This window comes from Apodemus sylvaticus, chromosome 6, assembly GCF_947179515.1.
Source record: "Apodemus sylvaticus chromosome 6, mApoSyl1.1, whole genome shotgun sequence".
NCBI lineage: Eukaryota > Metazoa > Chordata > Mammalia > Rodentia > Muridae > Apodemus > Apodemus sylvaticus.
Window position 1 is genome coordinate 81,714,996 of NC_067477.1, and position 26,075 is coordinate 81,741,070.

General features: G+C 37.5%; 1 protein-coding gene across 3 annotated transcripts in view; it reads right to left on the reverse strand.

Annotated features, from left to right (window-relative positions):
• The window catches only part of Immp2l (inner mitochondrial membrane peptidase subunit 2), a 947,147-nt gene that overhangs the window by 227,546 nt on the left and 693,526 nt on the right, over positions 1-26,075 (reverse strand). The gene's annotated exons all lie outside the window — the stretch shown is intronic.

Here is a 26,075-nt window from a genome sequence, read left to right on the forward strand (position 1 = left end):
CTAACTCTGACAGGGTCAGAAATGAAGCACAGGAAGAGATAAGATGAAAACTCGGTGCTGACTGACTTCAGTCAACCTGGAACAGACTCTGGGAGTCCAATAACAAGCGATTTATTCCCAATATAATTATGCCTAGTATACTTTGGAAAAAAGTTTCCCTGTGTAATAGGATCTTCGTTGCACAAGGAAGCATACTGCACTGAAACTCAATTCGGGTACATGTCTTTTCTTCCAAGAAGACAGGCTCTAGACATAGGCTACCTTTACTAGCTTAAAGGTCTAAGGGTCTGTCCTGATCTCTACAGATAAGAGTCGAAGCTGTTTGGGTTATTAACTACCTCCAGTCTTGGTTGTGGGAGTTAGGGGGAGCCTCTGGCTTAAGGATCATTTAGATTACTAGCCATCTCTGGTCCTGGGTGTAGAAGCTTGATATGGCCTGGCCCAATAGATAAATCAGGTAACAAGAACAGGCTGTGAAGCGCTTTAAAATGTAACTTTCTGGATGGAAGAACAGGCTTTTTCATCTTTCCCATTAGAAAGACAACCCCGTGTGCTTAACACTCCTGGCTTTGCTGACGGTCTGAGGGCCCAAGGACCTTCATTCTGTGCTCCCAACAGTCCAGAAATTGAACAGTAAATTCCCCTCAATTAAGATATGGTTCATTGTCTAAAATGCCTGTGGAAACCAGGCATAACAAGTGTAGCTTTGGGAAAACAAAATGGGTAAAGTCAAGTTTTTAATCAGTCCAAACAAACAAAATATCAGCTACAGTTTCCATTAAGAAGATATTCTTCATTTTAATAGTAGTTTCTATGTATGCAAAGTGAAAAAAAATCAATAAAATTACAGTGTAGTCACACATTCTATAGATATGAATAGATTATAGTTCCTCCTTTGTATAAGAAGAAAACTTGATTTAAAAAAGGGCACTGACACCAAATATAGTGTTTTGTTACAGAATTCACACTATCCTTAATAAACACTTTAAGAAATCAACATACTTCAATTCAATGAAGATTTATTAGTCCATTTGTCTTCCTACACTTGCATTTATGCTAGTGCTCAACTGTTTCAATTTAATCATGGAAATTAAGATTCAAAGCTGGGGGCTGGAGAGATGGGGGAGGACTCAGAGGGTTAAGAAGAGCCCGGCGCCACTCTTCAGATGACAGAAGATCAATTCCCAGCACCTATATGGCGGAGCACGACTGTTTGTACCTTCAGTTCTAGAGGATCTGACACCTCCTTCTGGCTTCCGTGTGCACCAGGCACACGTATGATGGTGTTCAGGTATACATGAAGGCAAAACACCCATACATATAAAAACAACAAACAAACAAATAAATAAATAATTTGTAAACCCAACATTAGTAGGAAGGAAAGGAATCTTGATGACCTTTTGGAAACTATAGACTGAGTGTTAGTTGAAAACTGACCAGCACTACGTTTTTCTTAAAAAGGAACATTTGAATAATTCAGAAGAAGTGACAGTGAGAGATGACATACAGCAGATATTCATATTCCTTTTTAAAAGATTTATTTATTTTATGTATATGAGTATACCAGCACTCTTTTCTTTCTTTTTTTTTAAAAAAAAATTTAAAAATATTTAAGAAGTATAAAGCACAAAGATGGGGGATACAATTTACTATCAAGTGTCTAATTGACATGATTTTCATAATGTGAAGTTATTTACATATACAGGGACTTCGAAATTTCTTTTTTTTAAATTTATTGATATATTTATTTACATTTCAAATGATTTCCCCTTTTCTGGACCCCCACTCCCCGAAAGTCCCATCAGTCCCCTTCCCTCCCACTGTTTTCCCACCCAACCCTTCCCACTTCCCTGTTCTGATTTTGCTCTTTACTGCTTCACTGAGTCTTTACAGAACAAGGGGCCACTCCTCCATTCTTCTTGTACCTCATTTGATGTGTGGATTATGTTTTGGGTATTCCAGTTTTCTAGGTTAATATCCACTTATTAGTGAGTGCATACCATGATTCACCTTTTGAGTCTGGGTTACCTCACTTAGTATGATGTTCTCTAGCTCCATCCATTTCCAGCACTCTTTTCAAACACACCAGAAGAGGGCATCCGATCCCATTAAAGATGGCTGTGAGCCACCATGTGGTTGCTGGGAATTAAACTCAGGACCTCTGGAAAAGCAGTCAGTGCTTTTAACTGCTGAGCCATTTCTCAAGCCTGATATTCATATTCTTAACACAGGAAAGGAAGTGGGTAGGGGCAATCTTTCTCACATTGTCAGTGGCCATTAGAAATGATTCAAATGTTTTGTTTTCATTTCTTTTTTATTTACTTTTTTAAAATCTTCTTTGGGAATGTTTTAAGAGACTAAAATATTCATGCCCGCTGTCTCAGTTCTTTTATTTATAGAAATTAATTGCTAAAAATTACTAGAAATATAAACAAATGTTTGTTATAAGGGATGCTCAACCCACTTTTTATAGACCTCACTTCCATAATATGAATTACCCAGGTATCTACTAACAAAGCATTGGCAGGTAAATTATAACATAGCCAACCAAATAAAAGACAAAATTAAAATAAAATTGGATTCAAACCCCACAGCTTAGCTGTATATTTCCTTTACTTCCTAAACACCCTGGAAAACACTAACTTGAACATGCTTCTCAATAAAGGTTTTCTGAATAAATGAGTGAAATAATGAATGAAATTCACCCGGAGAGCCAAATCTTTTAGAAACTGAGCTTAGAGCAATGTTATTGGGTATGGAATCACTCGGAGGCTACACTGTTAGTTAGCAAGCTGTGTATGCACACAAGAATGCATTAAAAAGGGAAAGTACACATAAATTGGTGCTATAGAAATTGAAACTATTCATTATCTTGGATGGTTTTTAATTTTCAAGATAATTTCAGTGTTGAATTGCCTTGCTTTAGATCAGTAAGTCATCCATGCAAGGAAGCAATATTGTAGCCATTAGAACCCCACAGTAAGTTAAGGGTTGGCGTTTTGTTTTAATTACTATAGGGAAGGAGGCTTTCAGATTTTTAGAGAAAAGCAAAAACAAATTTAACACATCTTACCCTTGTACACTTTGCAATAGAAGTGTTCTTCAATTAAAACCATTCCATTAGTTCTTGACATCACTGTTTTGTAAGCTAGTGTCTAATGACTAAGACTCCCACCAAATAAGAGTGACAAGGAAAAAAAAACCTTATAGTTAACTGCTGCAAAGGTATCATCACCTTATACATCCAAACATCTGTTCACTGTATTGAGCTGAGGATTTAGAATAAATTCTTAGAAGGAAAACACTTGAAAAATTCTTTCACTCCAAATAACGATTTAACAATCACAGAAGTATATGTTTATGAGAAAACATACTATATACCACAGTATGTTAATATTTCCTAAGGTTTCAGGCATTTGCTTTAGGTCTTAAGATGTGTTCCTCGTAGATTAGTGAGGTGTGTGCATGCTCACAGCTTTCCAGGCTATCTCATTGGAGTAAAGAAGTGAAGGGTCCTCTGACTGAAAGTCTTATACCTGGTGTCTGAATGGCCTAGCTTGCATCCTCCTGTTTCTTCTACTATCATAACGGATATGTTTTTTGTTTATTTTGTTTTGTTTTAACTAGGGAAGTGTTCAAGGAAGGAACCAAAATGAGTCTCAAGTCGACAGGACCTTCCATTGCTTAGTAGTGACAACCTATTGGGTAGAGGATTCTTTGGACACCAAGAGGCTTGGTAAGCTGGGACAAAATTTGCCAAGTTTTGGAAAGAGATGGACTTATCACAGTAATTATAAAAATGTCTTCTGGATATTCATAATATCAGGAAGATCCATGGGTATGAAGATGCTTTGAGACCCAAGCATATGAGCTATTGGCTCAGTTAAAAAAAGTATAAAGTAAATCCAACACAAATTATATTGGCAATGAAATAGTAGACCACACATATTCTTTTAGAAGCTGCAATGACAGTCAAGTCAGATTGAATTTTAGGTGCTATAAGAATCAAGATTCTTGTGAGAAAATTATAGTGCCATCAAGGCAACAGTAAAGGCAGCAGTTTTCTTTGTGGTGACTATCTTAAGTAAGGAACTGAAGCACACACTTTAGCCCCTTATTTCCTAGCTATTTACAATGCATTATTTTTCTTTTTTATGCACACTAGCTTTTGTCCTGGGTTCATTGATTTGTTTATTTACTGTCTATCTCTCCATGTTAGAATGTGACCTATGGAAATATGCCTTTCTTAAAGAACATCCCTAGAGCACATATGGGATGTTTTCAACAAGTATTTGTTAAATAAATGACAAATGAATTTAATACTCATGAAAAATAATGCCCTAAAGGCAGACTAATACTATGAAAAGAACTCTGATTCTAGAACAAGCTAAGGAAATTTCAACCTTAATTCTACGATTTGCAAGCAAGCTTATCAGTTACAATTATTTGCCATCTTAACAACAGGGTGGGCCTATTAAGTCACCTTAACTAGGGTAAGATGAAGATTAGCAAAGGGTTATAAATACTGTGGGGGGACTTAACTGTTTAGTTTAATCTGTGGAGTTATCTTGGTCTGGTGTATTTATTGGACAGCATCAAGTAGATATAATTTGGAACAACTTGATAAAACTCAAAGGGCAGTTTTTCATTTACAACACCAGGCAAAAGAGGAGAGAAAGAGGGAGAATGTAACACTAAGGATACTGGGCAGACAAATGTAGCATATACTAAACACCATGTAAATGTATCATCTTCAACTTTTTAAGCAAGGCACTGTGTATGGTTCTGATTACATTTAAAATAATAAATGGTGATTATTGCCAGACTTTCTTTGTTCATTATTTCCCTTCATTTTATAATTCAGAATGTTCTGAAGCTCACTATTGATTAGTATCCGTCTCTTCAAATTACTGCTTCAATCATTTTATTTCACTCACAGTTGTGCTGTGCTTATGGCTATTTGTGACTTTTTCTTATCTTCTTTTTCCTTACAGGGGGAACATTAAACCTCAGATGTGAAGGGATAATCAATCTGGTTGTACCTATTCAAATATTCAGAGAGTATCAGGTAAAGGAATGATCTGTTTGTGGTTTTACCTACCAGTGTCTTGCATATTTCACTGCTGCTATGCTAATACATAGTGTCTTACACAGATAATGGTCAGGTTTGGGAGAAATATTTTAAGTAGAGAACTCTGGTAAACATGCTATATGGACATATTCTATCTCCTAATCTCCTAATCTCCTAAAATGCATCCACCTTTTAAACTAGTAACCTAAAGTGGCTTAAAAATATGTTGGTAAATTATTGGGCTGCTTCCTTCTAGGGCTGCCAAGGAAATGCAATACTGCTAATAGAATTTCTCTAGAGAAGGAATTTTAAATAGCTTTTTGCTTCCAAACTCGCATAAAAGGCAAGATAATCCTTTAGCTGATTTAGCAGGTAAGTAAGGTGTCAGCCCATAAGGTTGCATGTATCTATGGCTTGCAAATAATTCTGGTTTTGACAGCCAAAAATGGGTTCTGTATGGTATTTTAACTACCTGTCTAAAAAGAGACATTTTTAGTACTAGCTTTACCAAGACAAGTTGCCTAGGCCTCATAAAGGGGATAAAGAATGATTGCCTCCAATTTGATTTGACCTTGAATACAATGTGTTTAAGTCACTGGATCTTTTAAGTTCCATCAGTTGAACACAAAAGTACGATGTAATTGTTAGAACTATGAGAAGGTGAGTGCTTATTAAATGTTTCTCTCTGTGTTTTTCTCTTGTGCATATGTACTCTCCCATTCTCTCAGTATTGATTTGTATTCATAATTCATGATTCAATAAGGATATCATTTTAAAGCCAATTTATTGAACTTTCTACATGTATAAAGCAGTGATGACCTGTGAGGCTGGCTTCTCCCTCAAACCCAGAACCCTGCACTTCTATTTTCTTAAGGGAATCTTGTAATCAGAATCCTTTATGGCCTCTGCTTCAGTTCCTGCCTTGATCCCCAAAACCAACTTTGCCTCTGCCCCATCCCTCCATTCCTTCCTGACCCAAACTGTCCTCAGTTATGGGCTGTCACTTGGAAGTATAAGATGATGTAATCCTTTCCTCCCCAAGTTGTTTTTCAATGGTATTATACAACAGCAACAGAAAAGCACACTAATACAGAAAATTGAAACAGGTATGTATTTATATGGAAATATATTTTTGTTCTTATGGATAAAAAATCCAGGAGTGAAATTTGTATAAATAAATAATATATTTAATTTTGAAAAGAAGAATTGTCTTAGTTATAGTACTGATGTGCAAAAGGAAATAAGTGGTTGACATAAAATTTTGCTAAGGTTTTCTAATTGACTTAGTGAAAACCAGAGATGTCTTTGATTTTTTAAGCTAATTAAAAGGCAAGAAGCATGAAAAAATAAGATGCTATCAGTTATTATCAGTAATCATAATAAAGTTAGCTGATATAATTGAAAGAGAAATATCCTATTGAAAAAAATCTAGTTTATAGAATATAGAATTTTTCATAACTTGTACAGCCACTATGAAAATCAATATGGCAGTTCTTCAGAAAATTGGGAATCATTTTATTTAAGACCCAGATATAACACTCTTAGGCATATACCCAAAGAATGCTCTATCTAACTACAGGGACACTTGTTCAACTATGTTCATAGCAGCTTTATTCATAATATTCATAATAGGCAGAATTTGGAAATAACTAGATATTCCTCAACCAGAGAAAAGATAAAGGAAATGTGGTACATTTACTCATTGAAGCAGTTTATAAAAATGACATCATGAAATTTGCAGGCAAATGAATGGAACTAGAAAAAAATTGAGTGAGATAACCAAGACCCAGAAAGACAAACATGGAGATATCCCTAGGAAAGTGAAATAGAAAGGATTTTGTGGGTTGCCTAAGGTCAGGTGTAGATGGGAATAGAAGGAATCAGGTTGGGGGAGGAATAGAAGGAGAAAGTATGGTGTGGACAACTGGAATTGAAGGGCATTTGGTAACCTAGTGCAGTAGAAACTTCCAGGTTTCTATGAGAATGACCCTAGTACTAGAGGATACGGAGCCTGAACCAGACATCTTCTGTAACAAGGCTATCTTTAGTGGTAAAACTGGGACACCAACCCAGCTATGAAACTTCTGAACTACAGTCCTGCCTATCCAATCAATGTGCTGGGGCAATGGTGGCATAGAAGTTGTGGAAGTAGCCAACAAACAACTTGTCTAATTTGAGGCCCAAACCATAAGGGGTTAAGCATGCCAGACACTGCCTGGAGGACCAGGAACCAGAGGCCACATAAGCCCAGTGACCTATGGTAGTATCAATCATGGCAGCCTACAGAATTAACTAATTAGGGCTCATGGGGGCTCGCAGAGACTGAAGCCACTTATGGTGCATGCATGGGTTGGGGCTAGGTTCTCTGCATATATGTTAGGGTTGTTGTTTTGGTGATTTAGGGACATTCATGAAAGTGGGAGAGAAATGTCTCTGTCATTTTTGCCTCTTCTAGGAACCTTTCCCTCCTACTGGGTTTCCTCACCTAGCTTTGATGTAAGGGTTTGTGATGTGTCTTATCTTGTTGTGTCATGTTTAACTGGTATCTCTGGGAGGCCTGTTCTTTTGGGAGGAAGATTAGGTGGGGTTAGTAGATCTGGGGAAGAAGTGAGCTGGGGGTTAGGAGGAATACAGTGGAGAGAGGGGAATCTACAGTCAAATGTATTGTTGAGAGAAGAATAAAAAACTTATAAAAAAGAATATAGAATTTGCATGCTGTTTTATGCAAAGGTTGCTTATGAGAGAAATACATAAAAGGGGCAGAAATATTGATAATAATAATATTAAATAATAACAACAACAACAACAATAGTATAGCAGTAAGTCAGGACATAGTAGCTATATTAATATTGGGCCAAATGAGATCACATCTCCAAGATGAGACCTGAGTTTCTACTGGCTATAAGGACAAAAGAGTATTAGTGTCTATTTTATCATACAAAGGAGTTTTAAGGAGGAAAGTGAGCCTAAAAGCCTTTGATGAATCTGTTTAAATTATGATTCTTAAGATACATGATCAGAGGATTCTAAAAATTCCTAAGAACTTTTGGCTGTCACATGGCAAGGCATTTTCCCACTCTGAATACTCATTCTCAACCCCAACCCTAAATCCTGTCTATTGTCTGCATTTTCATAAAAACAGTTTTGTTACTGACACAATAGGACTCACATGCCTTCCCTTGTCACATGAATTAAAAGTGACACACAAATTAATGGACTATGATTTTAGGTAAATAATGCAACAATAGTCGAAGGAAACTGGACTGCCTATGGCTGCAGGTGATTGCATTTCTTTGGGTCACAATTCTCAATACCCTAGAAGTGATCTAATAACTCCCCTTTGTACAGATAAAGATGTGAAGGTCAGAGATATAAAATGGTGTCATCTAGCTAGTTAGTAGCAAGACACAGATTACAAAAGGATAGTCCATAATTTTCTTTCTACTGCATCATGACTACTCGAGATTCAAAGAAGAGGTCTTAACATCTATTCACTAGAGAAAAGGAGAAATATTTTCTTCACAGATACTAGGCTGTTGCTAGGTGATTAGACCAAACTCATGCCATAAAGTAACAGAAATAATTTTTCAAATGTTACACAAATGCCCTTAGTGCAGCTAAAAACGATTTTAATAGTGAAAATTCACAAGGTTTTTTTTTTCTAAATTTAGATTACACAAGTATAAATGATACAATTTGAGAAACATGTGGCTGTCCATGAAATGACTACAAATTATTAGTATCAGATTCCATACAGGCCCTACCATGTCATGGATGAAACTTGTACTCAGGCTCAGGTTGTACTTAACAACACAGGTGTGTTCATTTTCTTTGGGGTAAATGAGTCAACATTTACTGAATGACTACTATGTGAAATTACACAGAAAATGTAGGTGATGATACAAGAAAGACTATGATCTGGTTCTTTTGACTGACTGTAAACCACATTAAAGAAATTTATTGCAAGTGGCTGGCTAGCTAGAGAGACTGCTCTGTGGTTAAAAGCACTGTCAGGAGTTGTTTCTCAAAAACCACATGGAAGTGCTCAATCAATTATACCTAAGGTTCTAGGGAAGCCAGTGTTCTCTACCTGCCTTTGTGAGCATTGAATGCACATACACACACACACACACAGAAAAATCACATAAACCTAGCATAAAATAAGTAATATTTTTTAAAAAATTAAAGAAAAAGAAAAAAAAGATCAATGAAATAAGCACAGAGACAGACTAAAGTACCATAACAAAATTCACTAAATTTGAATCATTTACAAAATTGATTTATAGAGAAATAAATCAATAAATGGCAATCAAGCATTGCTAGCTGAACAAATGTTTAAAAAATGATATTGTTTAAGGCTATCATGAATAGGAAATACATTACGGATATCTGAATCAAGATACGAATGACTGATGTGAACGGAATAAAATGGTATCAAAGTCAAATCTTATTTGTGAAAAGTCTTTTTTACTAAAAAGTATTTCAAAGAACAACATTAAAAACTAAAGTGTTTCTAAAGTATGTTCCAATGAAAAACCTTAATATAGAAAAAATTAAGAAAACATGTTAATTTAAAAGACAACATTATATTTTCCTCCCAAGTATCCTACATGCTATTATGCTTATCTAGAAGTGTACCAAGTTAAATTTTTACATAGGTCAAAGTATTATGATTATAATTTCAGGCATCACATAATATTGAAAAAGATCATATTACATATTCAAAATTGCATCTAACTCTCTTATATTTCATTTCTGCTAAAATGATGACTGGAGCTATGAAATGTCATAGGTGCAAATAACACAACTTACTTATTGGTCAGTTGAACCTAATGGGAAATAGAAACAATGATTCATCTTATTATTCCATGCATAGTTTCCTAGCAGGCCAGCTTAAATAAAACAGTAAACTTGTAATGCATAGTTTTATTTTTCAAAATAAAGTCAATATTTGTTATAAATTGGATTGCTGCATTTATTCCCAGCGTCGTCTCTAGAAGTAATTTCCCAGGGGTCAGCACGTCATTCATTACTCTGCTTGCTGATCATTTCAACATGCTAGTTATAAATGCGAGAAGGACAGATTTCAGTGCTTTTGTTGTAAGGCCCAATGATGGTCAAATATTTGAGGAACTATGAACAGTACTCCATCTTTTGCTTAATCTATATTATACAGCTCTAAGTTTTTTATTTTAAAAGGAATGTGTGCTGTTTTATTTCCCATAAATGTAATCATCTTTGGGCCACTTGATTAACTAGGAAAAAGGAATTCTTCACAGTTAAAGATCTCATTGCACAGAGACTGGAAACCTCTCTTCAGGAATCTGACTTTGAATCAGGAAAGGAATGTGAGAAGGGAAGGAAAAGGGGAGTCTCCATGCCACACAGACTGCAACTAAACACTGGTTTTGCACCTCTTCCATGGAAATTCATGAATCTTAGGGTCTCAGCTTTGTTACTTGTAAGGAAAGCTAATAGGATGATTCAGTACCTGCTTCATATATAATAAGATAATGCACACAACCCCTTCGAATTTGTGCTTGTCAGATGATATGCCATTACATGGAAGATGTTATTTTCAGAATTATGGCATAAGCTCAGCTATATTTTTTATCACCAAAGATACCTAGGAAAATATTTTCTAAATTAAAAGAATTTGTCAAATACATATTAAATGTTCACTACTATCAAAAATTCTTAAGTACTAAACATGCAAACATAAATATAACAAAAGTCCAGGCACAATTCATAGATTAAGTAGACAATTAGACATAGATTAAGTGACAATAGATAATGTCACTGAAAATAGGAAGAATACAATCCCAGAGGTGGAGATAAGGAAGGTAGAAACATGAATGAGATATTCTACACACTGCTATAAGGATGGTTTGAAAGAAAAAGAAAACATTCAGTACACTGCATTCATATTTCTGAAAGAATGAAGCTTTATTCTGTATAGTAGCATAAAATATAAAATATCCATAAATCATGGAAAATAAACATACAATTTTGCAATCAATTTAAGAGTCAGTATTTTTAAAAATAATAAAGTAGCTCGAGGCTACAACATCAACTAGAATAGAAGGATTCCTTTTTAAAAGAAAAGAAAAGAGATTTTGTATTCAAGTATTTAAAGATGAAAAGTTAAAGGTTAACAGTAACTATGGGCAGAAACAAATAGGATGTTTACATTATATGTAAATGTATATGATCTATCTATATTTGTATAATATATATGCGTGTGTACTCAAATTTACCAGTAGTCTTGAAGACAGGAATTACAGCCAATATAGATAATCCTTTATGACAAGTAACTGGCTCTATTGCTGTGATGAATTGGAGGAAGTATACATCATCTCTTTTTGCTGGTTATGTGAAACCAATAATCTTTTTTGAAAGCAGCCTAGCTGTATCTATAACATTTTAAAAGAGATTCATTTGCCTTACAGTTTAGTAATCCTATACCTGGAATCACATCTCACACAAAGCAGTTTAAGAACAGAGTGATGAGAGAGGTGGGGAAAAGCACAGGGTGCTCTCTCAGAGGACCTGATTTCCCAGCACCTACATCAAGTAACTCCTAACTCCAGGACCAGGGGATCAAATGCCTTCCCCTGCCCTATGGAACCTTCTTTGCATATGACAATAGCACGCACGCACACACACACACACACACACACACACACACACACAAAATGTTTTTAGAATATATATAAAACAGGTATGGCAATGCATTTTTCCTTATTTTTTGTGGTTCATAGCAACAAGAAACTTAGAAGCAGAGTAAAAACAATAGAGGGATGGCCGAAGCATTTGTGCTGGAGCATTTTTCTAGTAAGTGCAGTTGGTTAGATATTCAGCCCCCCACAAAGGAAGGAAAAAGAAGCAAAACCCTAGGTGAGTGGCTTAAGAACAATGTGCTGATACCAGGGAGTTAGTTCTGTACAGCAAAAATTTCAAATGACTAGTGAGACTTTTCAGGAAAAAATGTTGAAGGATTAAAAACAGAAAGTGAATATCATATTTCCATTTTGGTAGGAGAGGAATAAAACAGGTTCACAATATTTAAATGTGGATATAGAAAACATGGCGTTACATAAAGAAAACCCTGGGAATATAGATGTTACAAACATAAGGGGTTAGTGTTACGTAGAGGACAAAAGGAAAGAAAAATTGGTAAAATCAAAAGTAACAAAAAGCAAATGTGACTTGTATATTAAACACCACATTTCGGTGTCTATGCCTTCATGTACATTATATGAGATTCACATAAGAAGAAATCTCACTGATCCAATAAAGTAAATATATTTATACAGATATAAAGATCTTAAAACCTAGTAATTTTAATAAATATGAACTAACTTGAAATAAAATATAAACAAACACTTTTATAAATTCTAGCAGTATAAAGATATAAATGAAATTTCTTTAGCAATTCCTTCATTTGGTTATATGTATTTTTATATTGGATGAGTAAACAAATGTTGGGGGTAATCAGGAAAGAAAGACAAATAGAGTGTGTATTGCTCAGGTTCTCTAGAGAAAAACATTGTGTAGAACAAATTATATATGTTTATTATATATATTATTTATTGTTTATAATCAAATAAAATTAAAATTATGCACATGTAATTTATTACAGGATGTGGTCCAGTTAGTCTACAGTGGCTGTCTAACAGAAAGTCCAGTAGTCCAGTCATTGATTAGTTTGCAAAGGTGGATGTCTCCGGTGGTCTTCCATATACTCTAGAATCCTGAGGAAGTAGGCAGGCTCTAATGCCGATGAAGGAATCGACTTGCCGGCAAGAGTGAGAGCAAGCAGACAAGGAATGAGATTCCTTCTTCCATATCCGTTAAATAGGCTGCAGCAGGTGGGACCCAGACTAAAGATGAATCTGGATTAAAAGGTGGCTCTTCTCATTTCGAATGATTTAATCAAGAAAAAAAAAAAAGAAATCTTCATAGGAACCTAGAACCTTGGATTCTAGGTAATTCCAGATGTAGTCAAGTTGACAACCAAGAAGACCCTTCACAGAGTCAAAGGAATGGTTCTTCATTTTCTCAAAGCCTGGGATCTGAAAGTGAAAGTAACTTTTCAAAGTCAATTGCAGCAGATGTTTCAACATCTGGCAACGATGCTGGGCAATTTCATATAAAGCCAAACGTTTGGCACTTACTTTCAACAAAGGAAACAAAAGAAAAGCCTGAAACCTAAAACAACAAAAAATCATGTTGGCCATATTCCTTGGATTGGGCCTCATCTATGAATGAAATTAGAAGAGGAAGTTTGGGAGCAGATAGGAACCGAGACAATTGCTCAGTCAGTGAGTGCTTGCTGTACGAGCGTGAATCTGCATTCTATCAACCTTGTAATAAACCCACTGCAATAGCACGCAGCTATACATGTACACACACATTGTACGTGGTATAGGCAGGAGGATTTCAATCCCCAGCTCTCGGGCTAGCCCACCTAGACAAACCAGTGAGCCCAGGGTCCGAGAGAGAGTCTGTCTCAAGATAGTAGGTAGAGAATGATTGAAAATGACATCCAACATCAACTTCTGGCCTCGAAACATATGCGTATGCTTTTCTTGTTCCACAATTCACACAAAAACAGAAGTCACATTCGGCTCCAAAGTTAACACTTGTTTCCAGGGAAGAAATTGAAGCACCACTTTCTCTGGTCACCTAAACAAAGCTCCTTTCCTCTGGAGGATATACAAAGAAAGCTTTTGCACTTGACTTCCTGTGTTAATGATGCAACATGGTGAAGTCTCATAGGACTACGGTGACTCTTCAATCAAAGCTGAAGAAGTGACTGACTTTGTCTTTTCTTTTTTGGAAGTGTACAATTATATATTGTTAATAATGTGCTCTGAGAACATGACTTGATAATTGTTTACTGCGTTGACTATAAAACTATCTAGACTTTGAAATTTAAGGTGGTGCAGTATTTTTGGAAACATTTTTTATTGGATTCTTTAAGCACTCTTATCAATTCCCAATTCTGTGTATGATTGCATTCCAAGAAACAAGTGCAATTGGCTTAGGTTTGCATACCAATTGTTTCTTTCATTGAGCAATATCCAAGAGGAACAGAATTACTCAATGAGTCAGCAGAGATGTGTTTATTAATCATCAACCATTTTCCCAACAAATTATTCCTTAATGGGAATGTTTTTAACATATTCATTCAAACAACAGGTAATTTTGAGTGACAAAACTTAATGACATCTTAGGAAAATGACCAAGCTTGATTTTGTATTTGACCATATAGATTATTCTTTATAAAATATAAATACAAGTAGACATAAAATTTCACTTTATAAAGTATCAAATATGGGAATAATGTTAATTCTGCCTACATTGTTTCAGCCGGTATGAATCTATGTCTAAAGCTATATTATAGTGTCCAGGCAACAGTATGCCGATGTAAGAATGAAAATACATTGTCAGTCTGAAGACTTTCTTCCTTGTCCAAGGATAATACTATTACATGGTGGTTGGGCTCCTCCCTATGAATTCTCTGGGCCACCAAGCATGAAAGGGATTAAAGATCTGAGCATCTGCATGCCAAGTGGTTTGCTATAAAACACCAAGTTTCCTTAAAGCTTCCAAGCAGATTTTATGTCTTGCATATCTTTAAATATTTCCTCCCAATTATCTAAGCCACAGTAATTGCTAAGTAATTTTCTCCACTGCCAAAAGTGTATTCTTGAGTATATATATGCATATAGGCATATGTGATGTGTGATACTGAGATCAGAATGTAAGAGCCATCATCTACTTTAGTTAGGGTAGCAAGGTAAGTAGATTATATGACAAATTGCTGTCACTGAAACAGCTAATCTTTGTGAATTTACTGTTACTCAATAAATTTCCAGCATCATGGAAAGGCACAATTGTATCTACTTATGTTTCTGGCACATATGTTCACAACTTACATATTGTCTCTGTCTTTCTGTCTGTCTGCCTGTCTGTCTCTCTCTACCTCTCTCCATCCCTCCATCTCTCCTTCCTTCCTTCCTTCCTTCCTTCCTTCCTTCCTTCCTTCCTTCCTTCCCTCCCTCCCTCCCCCCTCCCTCCCCCCTCCCTCCCTCCCTCCCTCCCTCCCTCCCTCCCTCCCTCCCTCCTTCCTTCCTTCCTTCCTTCCTTCCTTCCTTCCTTCCTTCCTTCCTTCCTTCCTTTCTTTCTTTTTTTCTAGCCAGGATTCATATTGAACCCCACACAACACTAGCTTGAAATCCACTATAAACCCAATGCTGACCTCAAGCAGATAGGAATCCTCTTGTCTCAGTTTCCTGAGTGCTGGGACCATGGCCTAACATTCTTACTTCGATCTACAAATCCAAGCTTAAAGCTGGCCTTCACACTGTTGATCAACTAAGAATTGCCCAGATTCAGGATCTAGGTTCCTCTTTACTTGCTTTTCTTGCTCTCATGCCCCACCCCACCCCTGCCATAAAGCCTACCATCGTGACTTGGCCTGCTTCTGTCTCCAACCCACTCAGGCAGGTGTTTTGCACACCTGATCCCCATAAATCTTATCTGTGAGGTCTGTTGTGTGGTGTGATTTCTGTGGCATTGTGATCCACAGGATACTCCTTCACTACAAAACCCTTTCAGAAACTATGGACATTTTCAGCCAAATAATACTTACACTTGTGATTTTTTTTTTGCATATGGTATAGATTGAGTAGTGCCCTTGGCTTTTGTGAATCAGATGCTATGAGCACCCACACTGCAGATCTCACCACCAACATGGTCACTAAATAATTTGAAATGTCCCCTTGCTCCAGTAACTTCAGGCTACTCTGGACTCCATCCCGTTTCTTTTACTGGGAACATTGGGAATATAATTGTCACCTTAGCCATTTCTTGAAGCTTAAATTGCCATTTAAAAAGGTGAAGGTTTTTGGACTTCGTTCCAAATTCCATCTGTAGGCCTGAGTAGATAGAGCATTCCAGGTTACCCAAAAGTAGGTGGGAAGGGTTATTATTCATCTAATTAGTTAATGGGCTTTTACCCCCCTGAAGCATTTTCTCAGTACAGACACTGACAGATGCAGCACGGCTTCTCCCAGACATCATCGTGGACCCTTTGCTGTGTGGCCTGTCTACTTTCTTTTATTTCTGATATTAGAATTCAGAAAAAAAATGTAACTTTTACTCTTCTTTATTCCCTTTTCATATACTGGCCAAAGGCATACACATTTTCCTGGAACTGCCCTTTAATACTCTTTCTCTGAAATTCCCTTTTCTGTGTAGCTGCATGTTAAACTCCATTGCAAACTTTTCTACTTACCTTGTCCCAGCTGATGAGATTTATGCCTTGCCTGCCATTGGTTTTTCCTTTAAACTCTAACAAAATTGACCCAGCACTGAAATATTAAGGACCTAAAAGCCTCCTTCTGGTTGACTGAGAAACTCTAGCCAGGAAAATTGACTTGAGTGTTAACACCTGTGGAAAATTCTGATCTGTACACTATACCAACCGGACTGGCACCCACCACTGAGAAAACCGAGATAGACTGACTCAATGACAGGTTTCAAACTAGCATTTCAGGAGACTAGGCCTAAGTTTCTATTTCCCAGAACTAGAAAATTCCAGGCAAAGTCAGTTACTGGAAAAACCCCATGGGCAGCCAATCAGAAGAGGACCTGCCACCTGGCCTGAGGCAAGAGCAGTGCTCTCCAGGCTTCCCGAGAAATAATTTCCATGCCCTACCCTCAGCCCCAGCAACAGTTCCAGACCCCTTGTACCCCAGCAAAGGTTCAGGAATGTCCCCAGAGCCAATCCCAAAGACACCTATAACCCTAGAGATGGAGCCAATCAGTCAAGATAAAGGTCATGTACCCTTCCTGGAATTCCCCTAATCTACTTTAAATTAGACCTTTGAGCTCACCTGGGTGTCTTCATCTTGGTAAAAGGTAGACCCCCACATGCTGGAGTTCTGCACAATAAAGCGCTCTTTGCTTTTGCATACTGAGTTTGGAGTATCATTCTTTAGCAAATCACAGACACTTACAAACACTTTGCGGCTACAGAGAAACTGGACTGCAGATGGAATTTTCTGTCCCAAAGGTTTCCCTTTCCCACCCTAGAAAACAGTCTCTACTCCCTCCAAGAAACCAGTGTCATTCACTTGCTCTAAACACTTCTGATTCTGGAGAGGCTGGTATGTCTTCATTTGTTTCATAACACTTGGGTCAATCATAGCTAACAGGCATTTCCTTCTGAATATATTTCTAAATCCTTTTATTGCCAAGACTAAGAACCCCAAATAGGTAACCTCAGTTTCCCCAGGAATATTCTGGTATATCAAACCACCACATTTGGATATCTCTGTGACACAGAACCTGGGTACCAGCTACATCTTCAGCATCCTCTCCACCACCTCCACATCCTTCTCAACCTCATTGACCTCCAAACACAACTCTGACTCTTGGCATGCTCCACTTTGTCTTTCCCATCAACAAACTTCCAGTATGATCATCTTCTGGACTAATTTGCATTCCTCTTCTCACAATCTATCTCTTAGCATGCTTTCCTTCATAGCTCCAAACTACTCTCAGCTTTATAATCTCTTGACTTTCCTTATTTCTGCCTTTCCTTGTCTAAATATAAGTTCCACAGGGGCATATATTTACGATATTTACGCATTTTGTGTAGCACTGTTTCTCTAATTTCTAAAGCTGTGCCTGTTGGTATCTTCTGTGAGTACTCAATAAATACATATTGAGGATGAATGACTATGGATTGTCATAGTAGTTTTCTTAAAAATACGATAAGCAATTTGAGGTTGCTATTACTCTCATTTCTTTACAGCACAATATCTTAAATTGAAAAGGATTTTTAAAAATCTTCAGATAACACAATCATTTTGCAGATAAGAAATCTGAGACCTGGCAAAGCAAAATAGACTGCCAACAGCAATAGTTTGTAAAAATCGAGTTTTAAAAGTTGAGATGGCAAGACACAAATCCTTCTATGTAGGCATTTTATCTATAGCAATTCAACCTTCATTTTAGAGATTAGAAATTTTTGAGGTGGACTTAGGAAGAGGCACTTGGTATAAATACTGCACTTATTGAAAGAAACTTGTCTTAACATTTCAGTAGGAAAGGTCAGGCAGTGTGATGGTTAGCACTGTTGGCTTGGCAGATTCTAGAATCACCTGGGAGATGGACTTTTAGGCATGCCCATTCCAGTGATGAACTTTTCAGACTTTTACAACTGATTTGAGAAGACTCATTTTAGATATTGGGAGGCCATGTCCTGTGTAGGGGATTCAGTCCCTGTAAGTCCATTATTATATCCAAGATGGATAAAGAGAGCTGAATACATGTATGCATGCATTCAGGGTCCTTATACAACTGTGGCCCGAGGGCCCAGCTGCTTTAAGTTCCTGCTTCCATGACTTGCCTGCCATGGCAGAATGCACCTTGACCTGTGAGCTAAAATAAAGCTGTTCCTTTTCATTTTAGTTTTTATGAAAATTGTACACAGTATATTTTTTTTATCACATTCTTTCTTATCCTGTAACTCCTTCTAAATCCTTCCCTTAACCCTACCCACCCAAGGGCATGTTGTCTCTCTTTCTTGGAAAAAGGCAAAAATATCAACCACAAATGACAGAAAAGAAAAATAACACTGGAAAACATGGGACACAGATTGTGTGGCCGGACACCTTCTGAGCTTGGGACCCAACCTGGAGTATGATTGATAAACCCAATGCCATTCCACTGATTCTCCCTCTCCCAGAAGCTATAAACTGTAAATACGCTCTTGCTTATGGTGGGACTTTATGTCTACTCCCCGTCTCTGAAGGTTCCTAAAATATATATAGATAAAAGTAATTAAATGGAGTAATATAACTGGGAAGAGACTATCCCAACTAGGCACCCTATGCTACCAAATAAAACCCCAATACCAGGAATGGGTCTTATCTCATTACGTCAGTGGTCAAAGGAGTCCCACAAAATCCCTTGCTTTTGTCAGAGTATTTGATCTCAGGAATAGGAGGAGAAACTAAGACCAGAATTACTCTAGCAGAAAATGTGTATATGGAATATACATACATGTTTGTAAGTCAGTGAGTGAGTGAGTGAGTGTGTGAATGTGTGTGTGTATGTGTGTGTGTGTGTGTGTGTGTGTGTGTGTGTAGGCTACCTACATACTTGCATGCATTTACTCTGATTCCACAGACTGTGCTTTCACTATGTTTGCTTTCTTTATCATGAAGAAACTATTTAGTTTGATGTGTTCCACGTGTATAGTTTGTCTTTTGAAGACTGGCATGTTAGTGTCATATTCATCGCACTAGCAAAACCAGAGACACAAGACTTTGCTCTTACTTAGTTTTCTACAGTTCTAGGAGCTTGAGGATTGCAAGGAAGACTTTAAAATCCTTTGAGTTGATTATTATGCATGGTACAAGACAAAGGTCTGAATTCATTCTTCCATTCTTGGAATGAACACACATGGATTTTTTAACACTGTTTTGAAGAAACTGTCCTTTCCTGACTGTCTAATCTGAACAATCTTCTCAAAGGTCATGTTTTTTGTTCTATTTTTCTTTTTCTTTAACATATAATTTCCTTTTTTTTTTTCACAGATGATTTTCCTCTGTCCTTTTAAAGCCAGCTAGCTCTTTGCATGAACTGGTGGAGGATGTAGGTCACCACCAGCAGGTCTAAATCATGATGAGGATGATCAATCTTTTAGGCTTCCCAAGATCAATTCTTGACCACCTGGCTATGGATGGCATAGCTCGCACAGTAATGCATCTTGACATAGAGCTTGAGAAGCATGTTGTTTCAGAAATGTCCCTGATGGCAGTGGCATCCATAATGTTCTACATTATGAACTTAATGGCCTTGTTCTGGGGCATATGCAGGGCACAGTTCACACAGCTAAGTGAACAAGACTGAAGTCCTTTTGGTGTGATAATTGTTTCTTCTTGTTTTGGCCATCTTAGAACCAAGACTCAAAGAAATCAAAGGACAACTATAATGCATAGATTTCTCTCTAGGGTGTGTTATTTTCAGTTCAGTCCCTGTATGCCCATTACTATATCCACACCATACTCCATTTATTACTGCAGAACTCTTACTGCATATAAACCAAGTTACCCTCTGTTAGAAGCATGCTATATACCAGTCACCAACGAAGGGTAAATATTCATCTCTAAACCTCCAGCACATCTGCAGTTAAACAGCTATTAGTCACAAGAAGCGAATCCAAGAGAGGCCTATGTTCCCTTGCAGCACCAGAAACACATAATTACTGTAATCTCCAACTCTTCGAATTGGATACCTATCCGTCTCTAACAAAAGCAGATCTATTTCACCCTTATCAAAAACCAGTCCACTTAGATAATAAATGCTTATAATTATATTCTCTCCATGATTTCAAAATACCATGTTGATTAGATGAAACAAACTTGCCATGGAAACCTCTATAGCCACTAAAACCCTGTGTTGCCAATTACTGCCTCACTCCACTGTGCTATTCATTTAGAGATATGCCTTGTGGTCATGTGTCTATACCAACAGACTTTCTCTTCTACAAATGATTTTCCTGGCTTTAATGTATAAAAAGTTAACAAGTTTTTGGACCTGACACTTCTCAAATTAATATATGGCTCCATTTTGATATGTGTTCCATCCACATAATGTTAATCAATCTCTGTGTCATTGTCAAACCTGTGATGACCATAGAGATCAACAGATTAAGTCACCCAGATTAGAAAATTTTAATGTAGTCCTTATAATTACAATAAGATTTATTCATATTATACTAATTAAGCAGGATGAATATATTCCCCCATACTATAATAAGCTTTTTCTGTATAGTTGTTTTTAGTATTTGTAAAGAGTCTTGAGGTGCCTTTGTTGATACTGAAACAAAAGGATAAACATAAATCAGGAAGGAAAGAGGATTAGGATATTCAAGTGGAAGGAAAACATATTCAAAGTCAAACAAATAAGAAATTATCTTATTTAATACAATTCAGACTAATAATTATTAGAGTTTCTCTTTAAGTTGGTAAAGGATTACACAAAAATAAATGCACACAATATATCATAATATATTATGAAATGTGCAATGAATAATTCATTCCAAATTTTAAGAAGACATGTTCTTTGGTTATAAAATCTCTGAGCCGAAGTCTTGGTAAGTATTTTGTCAAAGCACAACTGTATATCCAGGTTACATACCCTACTTTTAATTTTCTTATATTGGAACATATTTAAAGATATTTGAACCAAAATCTGCACACAGAATCCCTGCAAATTTTTATGCATTTTCCTCAGGCCTTTTCAGTTGTCATGTCCCATTTGACAGCCATTTAAGAAAGAAAACTCATTCTAGTTCAGTCATTCTAAATATTTGATTTGTTCTTCCCCTTAATTGAATTTCATCAAGGTGTGTAATGTGTAATTAAATTAGATGGTATGATAAAAGTACAGCCAGTATAAACATGTCTGGAAATAATCACAACTGAGTTTTTGAAGCATGAGTTTTAACTGTTAAGAACCAAAGTATTATGAGGGAACTACTTCTTAGCTGCAAGCATTATAGGTCATAAACCTCAAACAAATGTTTTACAGTAGTAACAATCTTAAGTTACATGAAAGTTGTTTATGTGACGGCCCAGCTTAAATCATTTGTTTAATTGTGTGGCAGAATAAAACACACCACTATCATATTCAATTTTTGTGAAAACTAAGCTAAGTCTGAAAGAAGAAGTGACACTGCATGTTGAACTAGAGCATACCATTAGGGGGATTGACAGAAAGGCATTGAGAGTAGAGCTTCACCAAATGGAAGCTGGGTCCACCCATCCGCCTGCAAATGTCTTGATGTCATTTTGTTGTTTCATCCTTTTCTATTATTTATTAATTCATATTCCAATATCAGCCCCCCTCTCTGCCACTACTCCCTCATGTAGATCCTCCCCCATTCCCTCTTCCTCATCCCCCTCACACACCACAACCCCTCCCTCCCTGGCACATCAAGTCATTATAGGACTAGCAGCACACATGCCTACAGAAGCCAGATAAGGTGGCCCAGTTAAAGGAACGGGAGCCACAGGCAGGCAGGCCTTCTAATGTTCGACTGTGGGTCTCTGCGTCTCTTTTCTTTGCCTGTTGAGTAGAAGCTCTCAGAGGACAGTTATGCTAGGCTCCTGTCTGCAAGCATAACAGACTATCATTAACAGTCTTGCCCATGGGATGGGTCTCAATTTGGGGCAGTCATTGGTTGGTCATATCCTCTGTCTCTGCTTTATCTTTGTCCCTGTACATTTTATAGGCAGCACACATTTGGGGTGGAAGTTTTTTTCTTTTTTTCTAACAGCGGAGAATACTCTACACTTTCTTTATCTATTCTTCACCAAGGGGGACATCTAGTTTTGTTTCCAGTTTCCGGATACTATAAATATAGTTGCATGCATATCTATTATGAGGGAGTAATCTCTTATCTGCAGGCTAAGTGACCTCTTAGCAGCACTGAACATGACTGAGCAAGTGTCTGGGTAGGATGAATCATCCTTTAGATATATGGCTAACAATAGTACAGTTAGGTCCGGAGGGAGGGTCATTCCCGTTTTCTAAGAAACTGCCATATTGATTTCCATAGTAGCTGTACAAGATTGTACTTCAATGAGCAATGGAGGGCTGTCCTACTTGCTACACATCCTTAAAAATATGACGTGTGACTTATATCATTGACATTAGCCATTCTGGCAGGTGTAAGATGGAATCTCAAAGCAGTTTTGATTTGCATTTCCCTGATGGCAAAGAATGTTGAACATTTCAAATGTTTCTCAGGCATTTTAGATTCTTCTAATGAGAAGTCCTTGTTTAATGCTCTACCCCATTGTTTTTTTTTAAGATTTATTTATTTTATATATGAGTATAATTACAGCTGTCTTCAAACACACCAGAAGAGGGTGTCAGATACCATTACAGATGGTTGTGATCCACCATGTGGTTGCAGGGAATTGAACTCAGGACCTCTGCAAGAGCAGTCAGTGCCCTTAACCGCTGAGCCATCTCTCCAGCCCCATTTTTAAACGAATTGTTTGGTTTGTTGATTTCTAGTTTCTTTAGTTCTTTATAAATTTTGAATATTAGCCCTCTGTTAGATGTGGAGTTGGTGAAAATCTTTTTCCATTCTTTAGACTGCCATTTTGCCCTACTGATAGTGTCATTTGCTTTACAGAGTTGTTCAGTTTTATGCAGCTGCATTTATTAATTATTGATCTTAATGCCTGATCTATTGGCATTGATTTCTGTTCAGAAAGTTGTTTCCTATGCCAATATGTTCAAGGATATTCCTTACTTTCTATTCTTTGAGGTTCTTTGTGTCTGGTTTTCTGTTGAAGTCTTTCATCCACTTGGACCTGAGTTCTATGTTGAGTGATAAATATGGATCTACTTGCCTTCTTCTATACACAGATATCCAGTTAAGAAAGGCAACCCAGACACAGAAAGATAAACATGATATGTACTCATATGTGGATATTAACTGTTAAGTAAACAATAATCATACTACAGTCCACAAGTCCAGGAAAGTTAGATAAAGAGGAACATGTCTAAGGTTGCAACCATGGGAAGGGAAAATAAACAGACCTTGTGGATGCACTGAGAGCAAGTGGGGAAGGGAACAGGAGTGATCAGATGGGGAGATAGGAGCAAGAAAGAGAGTACAAGGAGAGATGATTGGAATAGGTGGGCATTTAGGAAACCTCCTGGAAACTCTGAAGGTAGCCCTAGTGATTACTCCTAGTAATGGAAGACATGGAGCCTGAAACAGCCATCTTCTGTAACCAGGCAAGACTTCCACTGGTATAGCACTGAGATAGCAACCCAGCCACAAAACCTGTGACCCATAACCTGTGCTGCGAGCAAGATGAGCTGGAGCAATGGTGATCAGAGCATGATGGAATGGCCAACTAATGACTAGTTTAACTTGAAGGCCATGCCACAAGAGGGAGCCCATGTCCCAGACTGCCGACATGGCCAGGATCTGGAAGATGGATAGCTCAGAGACTTAGGGAAAAATTAAAATTGGCAAAAAAAAAAAAAATGATACTCCATTATACTCATAGATTGATGCCCCTTCCAACTGTCATTAGAGAGGCTTCATCTAGCAGCTGATTGGAGCACATACAGAGACCCATGCTCAAACATTAGGCAGATTTTAGAAACCTGTGCAAAAGATGTGGAGGAAGGATTGTAAGAGTCAGAGGATCCAAGATACCAGGAGGACAGAGGCCACAAAATCAACTAAACAGAGCTTAAAAAAACCTGCAGCAGCAATCATGGAGCCTGCCTAGGTCTGTGCTAAGACCTATGCATACATGCTTGGGTTAGTATCCAGAGAATGGAAATAAACTATATGTCCCCCAACTGAAGAATAAATAAAGAAAATGTGGAATATTCTCAGCTGTCAGGAAAAAAAAATACCCTTCAACCCAAAATGTGTCCTGCCTATAAAATGTGCAGGGACAAAGCCAGAATAGAGACAGGGAATAGGTAACCAATGCTGCCCCAAATTGAGATCCATCCCAGGGACACGAACCAGTGTATGGCTGTTCAGCTTAGGCTTTTGGGGGATCCCTAATAAAGTCAGTGGAGGCTGTCTCTAACTCTTTTGCCTGCTTGTGGAACCCTTTTCTTCCTACGGGACCTTGTCCAGTCTTTATATGAGGGTTTATGTCTAGTCTTACTGTAACTTGTTATGGTGTGTTACCACTTGGAGTTGATACCACTAGGAGGCCTATGCTTTCTGAAGGAAAACAGTAGCAGTGGCTCTGGGGAAGCGGGCAGTTTGGGGTAGGCATGTCTGAGAAGAGGGGAGAGAGATGAGGCTGTGGAAGATGTCATGAGGCTGCCTGACATGTCCCCTATAATAGTTAGCTTTGCATTTCAGTACCCCAAGTACTAGAGAGAACTCACCTTAAGGCAGGGAAGGCAGTACAGGGTAGTTCTACTCTCCACAGTGGGGAGGCTCTAAGGCAGTAGGAAAGGTCCTCTCACATGACATTGGACAAGGAGGCAGGGGCCAAAGCGTGGGATACCTAACCAAGCTATTAATGTTGATCTGGATGATTTCAGGAAGGGCAGGGTAAGGCCAGGTCAGCGAAGAACTAACCTGCTGGAGCTAAGGAGGAAGGGGAGGGGAACGGAGGACATTTTTCTTGTGGTTCATCTCATCTGTATGGCTGCCCCTCAGATACCATTTAGCTTTTGGGCTATGGGTGAATTCGGGAAGCAGTGAGAAAGTAAAGCTCACATTTCTAAGAAATTCACAAAATTAGCTACAAAAGGGGGAAAAAAAGCTTATCTGTATTATCTGTATGCCTGTACCCAGCAAGCTCAATGTCCAGAATAAACTGACCCCTTTCCTGTCAAGCCATCAGACTTCCCGTCCTCCTTCAAACTTATTTATAGTTTAGTACCGCTAGACCATGCAAGTATTCTTTGAAGATCCAGGCATGAGAAACCACATGGAATAATTCTTTGAACATCTTTGCTATACTATGAACTTCCCTGATAACCGATTTAGTGTTCACTCTACTGAGAAAACTCTACAACAAAGTCAACTAGTAAAATCATTATGTTTCTGCTATTGAAACGTGAAAGACTTTGAGGCTATTTCAGATTTTCTGTGTATAATCTTTTCTGGGAGTGTGTATACACCGATACTAAAAATGTACTTCAAGTTTTCAGAAAGCACACAATGTGATAAAGGTAGTGAGCTGCTAGAGAATAGACTAATTCCTTGAGTAAAAGATAGAAATTAAGTTTTCACCAGACAGATAACTTTATCCATATGATTTCTTAGTCTCCAGAGCCTTAATACAGGTTTAGTTCCTTTTAAGACAAAGATAACAATGTTACAGAATAGGGCAGAGACTGAAATAAGTGAATCCAAAAGAATGTGCTTGAGTTCACTTAGGAGAATAAACCATCATTGAGTTCCCTTTAT